Source organism: Puma concolor, chromosome E4 (assembly GCF_028749965.1).
Source record: "Puma concolor isolate L17-30 chromosome E4, mPumCon1.1.hap2, whole genome shotgun sequence".
Taxonomy (NCBI): domain Eukaryota; kingdom Metazoa; phylum Chordata; class Mammalia; order Carnivora; family Felidae; genus Puma; species Puma concolor.
In genome coordinates, this window is record NC_141683.1 from 49,787,802 (window position 1) to 49,801,482 (window position 13,681).

Sequence of the window (13,681 nt, forward strand, 5' to 3'; positions counted from 1 at the left end):
TGACTGGGATTTGGACCCAGGCAGTCTAGCTCTTGGGCTTATGCTCTTAGTCACTATTCCGCATCTCCTCCAATTGCTTAATGGTTAGTCTATTACGAAGCATACAATCTAGGGCTAATGACAGTTAATGCTTAACCAGAAAATATGCATTAAACCTCATTCTTAGCCAAATTCTTCTCTATAGATCTAAAGTTACCATGACACTTTTCCCATATTTCTCTCTTTTTGGAAAAAAGGTGGAAATAACTGGTAGTAACTATCATATACTATTTTCAAGTAAAATACACCAAGAGGCTCCTGAGTGGCTCAGTGAGTTGAGCGTCTGACTCTTGATTTCCGCTCAGGTCATGATCCCAGGGTTGTGGGATCAAGCCCCACATTGGTCTCCATGCTGAGCGTGGAGCCTGGTTGATATTCTCTCTCTCTCCCCATCTGCCCCCTCCCCCACTTGCACACTCTCTCCCCCCCCTGCCCTGAAATAAATAAATAAATACATAAATAATACTTCAGTTGTATGAAATGCGTCTTCAAAATGTACTTCAACACTTTACAGTTTCATTTAAAACAATGAGAGTTATTAACCTATTTAAACCATTTCCCAGTTTGAGATCAATACTGTTTCTGACTTCAAGCTTTACCCTTATCAGAACTCTGTGTAAAACACAAAGAGGCAGAAAGACCCGTGATGTTTGATTAATCATTAAGGAGGCTTCCTTCACAAACAGCACAGTGCATTCCCAAACCCCATCTCTAAAAATAAAGTAAAATAAAATAAAATACATCAAGATCTGTGTGCACATTTCTCAAAAAGAAAAGTTTCATAACATTACAATAAAAGAACATGAAATGCTCACTTTTTCTTACAAGAAAGTCCCTGTCCTGCCTTGTGCCCGTGTCCTATTTAATGCGACAAGAACAGAGAGGGACCTGCCCACCAGGTAGGTCATTTGAACCTACCTCCAAATGAAAGAGAATTATAACTGGACCTCTCCACAGCCAATCATTTTTGCCCCAAGGAAAAGGTCCTCACTCACCCACCCTTCGAAGCAGAGACCTGTGTGTGAGCAGAACTTTCTTTGCCTGCATGAATCCCTTTCCAAAAAGTAGATATGTGACCTCTGGTTCTGCCTGCATATATGAGAAAGAGGGAGGGGGCAGGGGAGGGAGAAATTCGCAGATGCAGAAGCTAAAACCATTGTCACATTGTAGAATTTGTTTAGACCTCTGTGTGACTGTTTGCACTACCCGGAATGACAGTTGGTTTCAGGGAAGCCTCCTTAATGATTAATCAAACATCATGGATCTTTCTGCCTTTTTAGTTTTACACAGAGTTCTGATAAGGGTAAAGCTTGAAGTTAGAAACAGTATTGATCTCATACTGGGAAATGGTTTAAATTCAAAATATTTGAAGCAGCATATAGGTAAACAATTCTCATTGGGTTTTTTTTTTTTAACGTTTATTTATTTTTGAGACAGAGAGAGACAGAGCATGAACGGGGGAGGGGCAGAGAGAGAGAGGGAGACACAGAATCGGAAGCAGGCTCCAGGCTCCTAGCCATCAGGCCAGAGCCCGACGCGGGGTTCGAAATCACAGACCGTGAGATCGTGACCTGAGTTGAAGTCAGACGCTTAACCGACTGAGCCACCCAGGTGCCCCAATTCTCATTGTTTTAAATGAAACTGTAATGTGTTAAAGCACAACATTCTAAAGACTCGTTTAATACAACTGAAGTGTAAACTTTATATGTGATTTGGTTTTTTTTGTTTTTTGTTTTTTTTTTAATTTTTTTTTTCAACGTTTATTTATTTTTGGGGGGACAGAGAGAGACAGAGCATGAACGGAGGAGGGGGAGAGAGAGAGAGGGAGACACAGAATCGGAAACAGGCTCCAGGCTCTGAGCCATCAGCCCAGAGCCTGACGCGGGGCTCGAACTCACGGACCGCGAGATCGTGACCTGGCTGAAGTCGGATGCTTAACCGACTGCGCCACCCAGGCGCCCCTGTGATTTGTTTTTAAATTGGCATGCTTTTTTGATAAGCACACAAATGTATTTCAAGTAGTATATAATCATACCCAAATACATATCAAACATGGTATATCCAAGGCATACCATAAAATGTATTCCAATTTTATCCTCACCTGATTTTAGTTTTAAAATATTATATATATATATCTATATATATATATATCTATATATATCTATATCCTTTTTCTTATTAGCAAGAAATGAACGCTTTAACCTAATGATGCCAATATGACAATAATACATATCAACTTAAATATGTGCAAAATAATACATACTTTTCAAAATTTTCATATGATGTACACAGCTACAAAGTTTGAGGATCATTGTTCTACAAAGTTAAATCCCAACCTTTCATAATCTGACCCCCAGCTGTCTTCCTAATTGCAATCCTTGGCTATATTTTGCTGTGAGTTTTTAAGAGTCCTGAGTAAGAGAAATTCATTTTTAATTTATTTTTATTTTTTTATTTATATATATTTTTTTAATATAAAATTTACTGTCAAATTGGTTTCCATACAACACCCAGTGCCTATCCCAACAGGTGCCCTCCTCAATACCCATCACCCACCCTCCCCTCCCTCTCACCTCCCATCAACCCTCAGTTTATTCTCAGTTTTTAAGAGTCTCTTATGGTTTGCCTCCCTCCATCTCTAACTTTTTTTTTTCTTCTTCCCCTCCCCCATGGTCTTCTGGTAAGTTTCTCAGGCTCCACATAAGAGTGAAAACATATGGTATCTGTCTTTCTCTGTATGACTTACTTCACTTAGCATCACACTCTCCAGTTCCATCCACGTTGCTACAAAAGGCCATATTTCATTCTTTCTCATTGCCAAGTAGTATTCCATTGTATATATAAATCACAACTTTTTTATCCATTCATCAGTTGATGGACATTTAGGCTCTTTCCATAATTTGGCTATTGTTGAAAGTGCTGCTATAAACATTGGGGTCCAAGTGTCCCTATGCATCAGCACTCCTGTATCCCTTGGGTAAATTCCTAGCAGTGCTATTGCTAGGTCATAGGGTAGATCTATTTTTAATTTTTTGAGGAACCTCCACACTGTTTTCCAAGGTGGCTGCACCAGTTTGCATTCCCACCAACAGTGCAAGAGGGTTTCTGTTTCTCCACATCCTTTCTAGCATCTATAGTCTCCTGATTTGTTAATTTTAGCCATTCTGACTGGCGTGAGGTGGTATCTCAGTGTGGTTTGAGAAATTCGTTTTTTAAAAACCTCATCCTTTGATGTATAGTTTGAATGCAAAACAGCAAAGTGAAAAGAGAAGACCTTAAAAGAAGATGGAGAGAAAAAAAATCTTCAAAGGAATAAAAATTAGATTTTCAGTAAAAGTAGAAGTCAGAAAGTGGTAAAATAATATCTTTGATGAATTGAGAGAAAACAATCAACCAAAAACTATAAGGCTAACAAAAAGTATCTTTCAAGAATTAAGAGGGGTGCCTGGGTGGCTCAGTCGGTTCAGGAGCCGACTTCGGCTCAGGTCATGATCTTGCAGTTTGTGAGTTCGAGCCCCACACGGAGCTCTCTGCTGTCAGTGTGGACCCTGATTTGGATCCTCTGTCTGCCTCTCTCTCTGCCCCTCCCCTGCTTACACTCTGTCTCTCTCTCTCAAAAATAACCAATAAAAAAAAAAGTTTAAAAAAAAGAATTAAGAGGGTTTGCTAATTTACTGAAGGAAATTCTAAAGAACATATTTCAAGCAGAAGCAACATAATCTCCAATGGAAAGTCTGAGATGCAAGAAGGGATGAAGAGCAAAAAAAAGTGGTGACATATGTGTATTATATATTATTATATCATATTATACTATGTTATATTATGTATATAATAAAACATATAAAATTATATATAAAACAATAACATTGTCTTAGGTTAAAAATCAATATAAAATAAAAGCACATCTGCATAGCATATAAGTCAAAAAGTGATTAGGAATAGAATGCTGAAAGGTTCTTATATTATTTGAGAGGAAAATAAAGGTATTGATAAATGTTAGATTTTTTTTTAATTTTTTTATTTTATTAAAAAAATTTTTTTTTTTTAACGTTTATTTATTTTTGAGACAGAGAGAGACAGAGCATGAACGGGGGAGGGTCAGAGGGAGAGGGAGACACAGAATCCGAAACAGGCTCCAGGCTCCGAGCTGTCAGCACAGAGCCCGATGCGGGGCTCGAACTCACGGACCGCGAGATCGTGACCTGAGCCAAAGTCGGCCGCCTAACCGACTGAGCCACCCAGGCGCCCCGATAAATGTTAGACCTTGATAAGTTAAGGATGCAGAGTAAAATTTCTTCACCAAAAGAATGAAAATAGAGTATATAACTTTCAAACTATCATAGGCAAAGATGAATGGAATAAGAAAAATATATTCAGTCAGCCCAAAAGAAGGCAAGAAAAGACAGCAAAACAAAAACAAAAACCAAGCAGGGGGGGAAGGGACAGAACAAATAACACTAAATAAGAGAGTAGGGAAAAAAAAGCCAAATATGGTCATAATTAAGATATGTAAATGTATTATACTTACTCGTATTTTATAGGTCTCATTCTCTTTGTACAGTCCAACTAAATTACTAACGGTTATCAAAGAGATTGCTAGAAAACTCTCACACGTTTGGAAATTAAGAAACATACTTTGAAGTAGCTCAGGATTAAAGAAGAATAATAGTAAAAATTAGAAAATATTTATAATTGAATCATAATGAATGATAAATGAATCATAATAAATCATAATAAACTCAGAGAAAAGAAGAAAGTTTGAAAGTTAATGAGTTAAATCCAAGTTAATAGCATACCCAAGTTAATAGCATAAATCCAAAATAAGCAGAAAGAAGAAATGATTCAGTTGAGAACAGATATTAATGGGAAAAAATGTTAGATAAAATCAACAAAGTCCAAGTTGATTTTTGAGAAAACGAGTAAAATTGACAGAATCATGGTAGACTGATCAAGGAAAAAGATAAAGAGCATTAATAAACATTAGAAACGAAAGGGGCCATGTTATAGATGTTAAGACATAGACATAAAAGGTAGATCACACTATGAGCAGTTACATGCCAATTAAATTGAAAACTTAGGTGAAATGGAAAAATTCCTAGAAAAGTGTAACTTAACAAAACTTCCTCAAGAAGATATTGATGACAACAGCAACAAAACCCTGACTCTCAACAAAGTAGGTGTAGAGAGAACATACCTTGGCATAATAAAGACCATATGTGACAAACCCACAGCTAACATACTCAGTGGTGAAAAAAAAGGAGAGCTTTTCCTCTAAGATCGGGAACAAGACAAGGACAGCCACTCTTACCACTTTTATTCAACATAGTACTGGAAGCCTTAGCCTTAGCAATCAGACAAGAAAAAACAAGTAAAAGGCACCCAAGTTGGTAAGGAGGGAGTAAAACTTTCACTATTTGCAGGTGATATGATCCTATATATAGAAAACCCTAGAGAATCCACCAAAAGCCTACTAGAACTGACAGGCAAATTTAGTAATGTCACAGGATACAAAATTAATATACAGAAATTGGTTGCATTTCTATACACTAATAATGAAGTAGAAGAAAGAGAAATTAAGGCAACAACCCCATTTACAATTGCACCAAAAATGATGAAATACTTAGGAATAAATTTAACCAAGGAGAAAAAACAAAACAAAAACAAACAACTCCCTCAAACTGAGTATACTCTTAAAAAGAACTTAATTTCTTAAAAACACTCTTAAACGAAAAGTGTTTAAAATATTCCACAAAACCAAACCAAAACATTTACCACAATCACTACCCCTACTGGTTTTGCTGCCATTTCTACCAACCATTCAAGAAACACACTATTCCAATCTTTAAAAACTTATTCCAGAGTATAGAGAAAGAGAGAAATTCTCTAACTTATACTATTTGTATAATATAACCTTGGAATCAAAACAAGTTAGGACACAGCAAGAAACAAAAATGAGAACTCACATGTTGGAGGGGCGCCTGGGTGGCTCAGTTGGTTAAGCGTCCAACTTTGGCTCAAGTCATGATCTCAGGGTTCATGAGTTCGAGCCCCGCATTGGCCTCTGTGCTGACAGCCCAGAGTCTGGAGCCTGCTTTGGATTCTGTGTCTCCCTCTCTGCTCCTCCCCCGCTTACGCTGTCATTCTCTCTTCGTCTCTCTAAAAAATAAATAAACATTAAAAAAAAAAAACACTCATACATTAGAATTAAAATTTTTAAAAAATTAGAACTCAGTCTTTTAAAAAAAATTTTTTTTTAACGTTTATTTATTTTTGAGACAGAGAGAGACAGAGCATGAACAGGGGAGGGGCAGAGAGAGAGAGGGAGACACAGAATCTGAAACAGGCTCCAGGCTCTGAGCTGTCAGCACAGAGCCCGACACCGGGCTCGAACTCACGGACCGTGAGATCATGACCTGAGCCGAAGTCGGACGCTTAACCGACCAAGCCACCTAGGCACCCCATGAACTCAGCCTTAATTTTAGATGTAAAGACACAAATACTAAGCAAAATATTTTTTTTTTTCAAGGTTTATTTATTTTTGGGACAGAGAGAGACAGAGCATGAACGGGGGAGGGGCAGAGAGAGGGAGACACAGAATCGGAAACAGGCTCCAGGCTCTGAGCCATCAGCCCAGAGCCTGACGCGGGGCTCGAACTCACGGACCGCGAGATCGTGACCTGGCCGAAGTCGGCGCTTAACCGACTGCGCCACCCAGGCGCCCCCTAAGCAAAATATTTATAACTATATCTGGCAGGTTGGATTTATCCTTGAAATATAAGGTCTTTTAACATTAGAAAATCAGGGGCGCCTGGGTGGCTCAGTCGGTTAAGTGGCCGACTTCGGCTCAGGTCATGATCTCGTGGTCCATGAGTTCAAGCCCCGCATCGGGCTCTGTGCTGACAGCTCAGAGCCTGGTGCCTGTTTCAAAAAATTCTGTGTCTCCCTCTCTCTCTGACCCTCCCCCGTTCATGCTGTCTCTCCCTGTCTCAAAAATAAATAAACGTTAAAAAAATTGTTTTAACATTAGAAAATCAACTAATATAATTCACCACATTAACAGATTAAAGGAGAAGAGTTGTATGATTATTCTAAAAGATGAACAAAAAGATTTGGCTAAAATACAGTGTCTCTTAATGATCACAATTCTTAGCAAATCATGAAAAGATGGGTCACTTGGCAGGTTGGAAAAACATGGCCATATACTATTTTGCTGCTCCTGCTCTCGGGAAGTCTATCTTCCTTCCCTCTGAAACAGGGCTTTCCTAATGAGTTGCTCTGACCAACTTTAAGAGGCATGTGGCTTAACTTTTATCCACTTGGAAGCCCTGAGCTTCCATACAGGGAAGTCAGGCGCTTCTGCTGGATAGGCCTGCCAAAGAGAGAGGTTTTGGAAGAGGTAAGACCATGAGGAACAAGAGACTCCTGTAGTCCAGCCATCTCAGCTGTAGTATGCCACCTTATATCTTGTCCAGATGTCAGCCAGCTGGCTCTGCTGATAATACCTAGAATGGAGACGTGAGCTGTCCCAGCTGAACCTCACAGCCAACCCACAGAATCATGGAAACTAATAAAATACTTGTCGTTTTAAGCCATTATGTTTTCGAACGATGTGTTACACAGAAATAAACATCTGATATAATTCTTACCAAAAACCGATAGCGATTGTCATATCTAATGGTGAAATACTGAAAACATTCTTTTTGAAGATCAGGGCTAGACCAGGGGTGCCTCTATCACTTCTGTTTATACTGTTTAACATCACAGGGGGGATCCTGACTGGAACAGTAAGATTAAAAAATGAAGAAAATTAAATGATAAAGATTGGAAAGAAATTAAGCAGTAAATATTGCAAAAAATCTACAGATAAAATTAAAAATTAATTAATAAGAATGTTTAACAAGGTTGATGGGCAAAAAATGGTATTACTACTATATGCCAGAAACAGGCAGAGAAAGTAAAAAAAAAAAAATTAAGTTTATTTATTTATTTTTGACAGAGAGAGAGCAGGGGAGGGGTAGAGAGAGAGAGAGGGAGAGAAAGAGTCTCAGGCAGGCTCCACACTGTCAGTGCAGAGCCCCACTCGGGGCTCGATCCCACGACCCTGAGATCATGACCTGAGCCAAAATCAAGTGTTAGACCTTTAACCAACTGAGCCAACCAGGCGTCCCATATTCAATGCAATTTCAATCAAAATTGTTATACAGTTCTTGTTTTCTTTTTTAGTTTGAATAGGAAATTAAAAATATATATGGAAGGAATGTGTGGCTGGCTCAGTAGGTGGAACATGAGTTTGAGCCCCACACTGGGCGAGGAGCCTACCTCATACATACATACATACATACATATAGGAAACAACGGGCCAAGAAGAGCTTGAAGAAAAGCAAGGTTGGGAGTGAATTGGGGGTAAATGCCTTACAAGATTTCACATTGACTACAAAGCTGTAGTAATTGTGTGGTATTAGTTCAGGAAGAGCCAAAGTGACCAATAAAACAGAATAAAGAACCTATAAACAGACTCACACGGATGTGAAAAGTTGAGTTAGGCCTACACTGTCAGCATAGGTCATGGGGAGATGATCAACAAGGGGCTGGGAAAAGGGTTTACCTACAGGAAAATAGCTAATTTGGACCTCTATCTTATTCCATATCCTCTAAATCAATTCCAGGGGGATTAAATACATAAAAGTATAAGGCAAACTATAAAACTTAAAAAGAAATTAATGCAGGAGAGTATCTTCATGATCTCAGGGTAGGGAAGGATTTCTTGAACAAGATTTAGAAAACATAACACCCCCCCCCCCAAAAAAAAGAAAGAAAACATAAACCCAAAAGATTAACATATTTACCTGCATTTAAATAGAGAACATCAGGGGCGCCTGGGTGGCGCAGTCGGTTAAGCGTCCGACTTCAGCCAGGTCACGATCTCGCGGTCCGGGAGTTCGAGCCCCGCGTCAGGCTCTGGGCTGATGGCTCAGAGCCTGGAGCCTGTTTCCGATTCTGTGTCTCCCTCTCTCTCTGCCCCTCCCCCGTTCATGCTCTGTCTCTCTCTGTCCCAAAAATAAATAAACGTTGAAAAAAAAAAATCTTTAAAAAAAAAATAAATAGAGAACATCTCTGAACTGGTCAGTAAAGACAAGCCATAAAGGTGGAGAAGATATTTGTAAAAATATAACTGGCAGATGATTCATAACCAGACCGAAAATAACTCTCACAAAGAAGAAACACACCATTCAATAGAAAAATGAAGAAAACGGGTCCTAATGTTCACTTCACAGAAGAAACTTACGAAAGGATGCTCAACCTCTTTAGTAATCAGGAAAATGCAAATTAAGATCATAATGTGATACCGCTGCATAACCAGTGATAACTAGAATGATAAGTGTATTGAGCATGGGAAGAAACTCAGACACCACTGATAAACATATAAATCAGTATAATTTTTGAAAATGATTAGTATTATCTAATCAAAGATAAAGGGGCACATAGCCCATAAGCTAGCAATTCCATTGCTAGATAAACATCTTAGAGAAACTTACACATGTGTGCCAGGAGATTTGTACAAGTCACAGAGCCAAAGAGCAAGGCATAGGTGAATACCTACTTATGATCCCATTTATATAGAGATCAAACATAAACAAAACCAAACAACCTAGTGTTTAAGGACAACATTTGTGATAAAACTATAAAGGAAGGCAAAGCAATGCTATTTACAAAATTCAAGATAGTCCTTTCTGCTGAGGGGGGAAGGGGAGGGGATTGATTTGTGTTCTAGAAGTATGAGTACCTGACATATAGCTATATATTATTATATTATATTATATTATATTATATTATATTATATTATATATTATTTTTAATCTACTCAATATTTACTAAAGACTTTGTCAAGGGCATCTAGGTGTCTCAGTTGGTTGAATGCCCAATTCTTGATTTTGGCTCGGGTCATGATCCCAGGGTCGAGGGATCAATCCCTGTTTCAGGCTCCACACTGCGCACGGAGCCTGCTCAAGATTCTCTCCCCCTGCCCTTCTCCCCTGCTCTCTCTCTCTCTCTCTCTCTCTCTCTCTCAAAATAAAAATTAACAACAACAACAAAGACTTTTTGAAGTGTTCAAAAAATCCTCACATTTAATCAGGATGACCTCAGGGAGGCATGACTGGAATGCCATTGTCACCAACAAAGCCTAAACTAACTGACTGGACTGGAGTCTGTAAAAAGAAGGCCTTAGAAAGGCCTCTAGAAACCTGGCCAGCAAGAATTTGTGTCTGTCAGTTCCAGCCCCCTCCACATGCACTCAGACACGTACACCTTCCTCTATACTCCCCTCCCCCACACTTTATTCCCACAATACTTTCACTCCTCCCTGGACACCGTGCTCCATTCATACTGATCTGTCTTCTCAGTATTTTTCACTTCTCCCCAATTTGAGCAGACTGTCGGCCCCTTTCATGCTTCCTGGTCCTGGGGATGTTCACCAGGCAAAATCTAGCAGATAGTGTGACGTCAAAGGCTCCTCCTGTATTGAGTAAAAATCTCAAGTCCTTCGAAGAGCGTACATGGGATGTCCTGGAGAAAAGGGGGAGAGGGCAAAATGGACCAGGAGAGGGGAGCCAGGGGCCCCTCATGCTGCTTGGCAACAGACTCCAGGGAAGTATCAGCAGGGGCTAGCTGCACGTTGTGTTTTCAGAGACAGAACCTGGGCACCGGGGTCCCAGCCTCGCAAAGGTTCCTGGACTTGAGCGCTGGGTGTGCGGAAACAGAACGGTGCCGGTCTGAAGGTGGCCAGCCCTTAAGAGATCGGAGGCTGGGTGCATAAGAGTGGCAGCGGTGACTCTGATGCGCAGGAACTGAGAGACCCTCTGCCATTTTCCAGGCACCGGGAAAGCCTCTCTGCATCCGGACAGCTCTGGTAAGAAAACAGCTGGCGTTGGAATTTCCAACCAACCTGCAGTAGTATGGAGACTCAGGGCTGCAATTAAGTTGGTCTAAAGAAAAGAACTCGATACTTGTCGCATTTCTGAGGCTGTGGGTTGGGAGTCACACTTCCTCTGTGAAGATCTTATCTACTTTCTATAAAGACTGCAACAATGTACCATCTTTGCTGGTTTGCGCCTGAGTCCGCTTCCACTAGAATACAGGCTTGTCCAAGGCAAAGATTGTGTGGAGCTCGTCTCTGCATTCCTGGATCCTAATATGCAGTTGGGCAAATGCCAATTGCTCAATCAGGAGCAGATCCAAGTTCTGAGGGGCCTGAAACTCTTTAAGAAAAAGAAGACAACAGCGTACATATGAAATAAGCTACAAAGGCAAATTTTTATTTTGAATGAGAAAATAAATCACCACAAATACAGGTTTTGATGAAAAAATGCTTATTTCATTTTTTTTAGGGTTCCCTCATGGTAAATTTTTTAAGAGATGGCAAATGCCACTCACTCACGAAATTCAGAAAGAAACAACATGCTACCTTCATGAATTGCCCAGAATACTTCTATAATGCTATTCCTGCACGTTGAAATCTGGATAATCTGTATGGGATAATGATTTTGCTTTATCATTTTATGTAGAGAGAATAGGAGGATAATTCAGTCCCCTACCTTGGTTGATTAGTAAAATTTTTAATGTTAATAATTGGGATGCATAAAATATTCAACTTTCCACACAGATGTATTCAGAGTTTATAACACTACCCTGCAAACACATGGATTCCGATAAGTTCTGTTTTGCCCCACTGCGATCAAGAACAAAAAAAGCATGACATGTTTACAATTGTATGTTCTGCAAAATTAAGTCTATTCCATTCTGAATAGGCATTAGTGACAATTCAGTTTTCTACTTACAATTTCACTTGCGTGAAGACTGGGAGAACTTTTCATGGATTTGCTTCTGAGGTTTGAAACCTCCTTTCTCTCGCACTCTCCACATACTTTCGATGCACTAGGACATGTTCATGTTGCAATGTGACTCCCAGTTCGGTGCTGTCGTGTCTCATTGCGGGACAAGCCAGCCCACTGGGCTGTAGAAGTGTTCCCAGAAGCTATTGTGACACGGGGAAGCCAGCGATGACTACACTATCTCCAGAAGCGACTGCGAACCACTAAACCCAAATGAAAATATATCCCCAAGTCAATTGCCCCTTTGCCAGATCCTAACAATGCCTGCGACAACTCCAGTGCTACTCTCCTCAAGACATGTGCCTGAGAAGTAGGACCGCAGAGAGATCAAGTCTTAACTGATTGCATTGAAAATACCTACTTTCACAAAAATATTACAAAAATGTATGAATGTGTGAACATATTATGAAGGTCCCTCTCACAGTCTTGAGAGAGGCCTTTGCAAGTGAGGGGCCAGGAAACTCAAGCTTTCATAGTCTTAGTAAATTTGCTGATGGGCTTGATAAATGTTTGCTGAATGAATAAATGCGGCAAACGTGAGACCCTGGCATTCTAGGAATCTCTCTTGTGGAGCAGGAATTGTCCATCCTATTCAGGGTCCGTGTATGCTACCTTTCATTTACTCCATGCTCATCAACTTCTTCTGATGGGAAGTTTTTCCCCAGATTCCTTGATTCAAGGGAGGTGTTGCCTGCACAGCAGAGCTGAGTTATCCATATGGTTAGGATGTCAGTCTCTTGGGAGTTTGACTTGTGTAGCTGGGTCCTGAGACACCGACACCTCGGAGGGCCTTGGCAAGATTGAGTTTTATAACACAGAACGGGGGAGGGAGGTGCCCCAGTACACGACCGCTTGCAAACCTTTGTCACAAGCAGCCAGGTTGGCCTTTCCCAGGGAGAGGCATCCCCGTCAAGCACACCTCAAAACTGTCGCTCTGGTGACTGGTAATGTGCAATAACATTCACATTGGGGGAGAATTATTCATTGGATATATATTAACTGGATAAATACAGATGAGATTTTAAAATAGGGGATTACTCTTTTCTACTACCTTTCTAAACTTAAAAAAAAGTTAATGCTGTTTTCATAATAACTTAAATGATTTGGGGGGCGCCTGGGTGGCTCAGTTGGTTAAGCATCTGACTTCAGCTCAGGCCATGATCTCACGGTTCGTGGGTTCGAGCCCCGGGTGGGGCTCTTGTGCTGACAGCTCAGAGCCTGGAGCCTGTTTCAGATTCTGTGTCTCCCTCTCTCTGCCCCTCCCCTGCTCACGCTCTCTCTCTCTTTGTCAGCATAGAGCCCAATATGGGTCTCACACCCACAAACTGTGAGATTACGACCTGAGCAGAAGTTGGACGCCCAACCAACTTAGCCACCCAGGCGGGACCCCAAAATTTTTTTAAATGATTTTTTAAAAAAATGCATGCCAGTATGTGGGATTAGGAAAGAATTGTTTTGCATCTGTGAGACAGGTAGTTCTTAGACCCTCCAGCACTAAGGCAGCAAAGAGGAGAAACCCCTTAACAGTTGTGCTAGAAATGCAGGGACACATCATTACTTTAAGACCATGCTTAGATTCTTCACTCCCTCAAGTTGCAGGTGCTTTGGGGGAAGTGGAGAAGGGGGGAGAGAAAAGGACTGAGGTAGCATTTACCATTTAACAACTGACTCCATTCTTATGGAAATCGTAGGGTTGGAAGCCGAGAGATTGTTAAATGCAGTCCCTCCATTGTACAGATAGGAAACCTAGG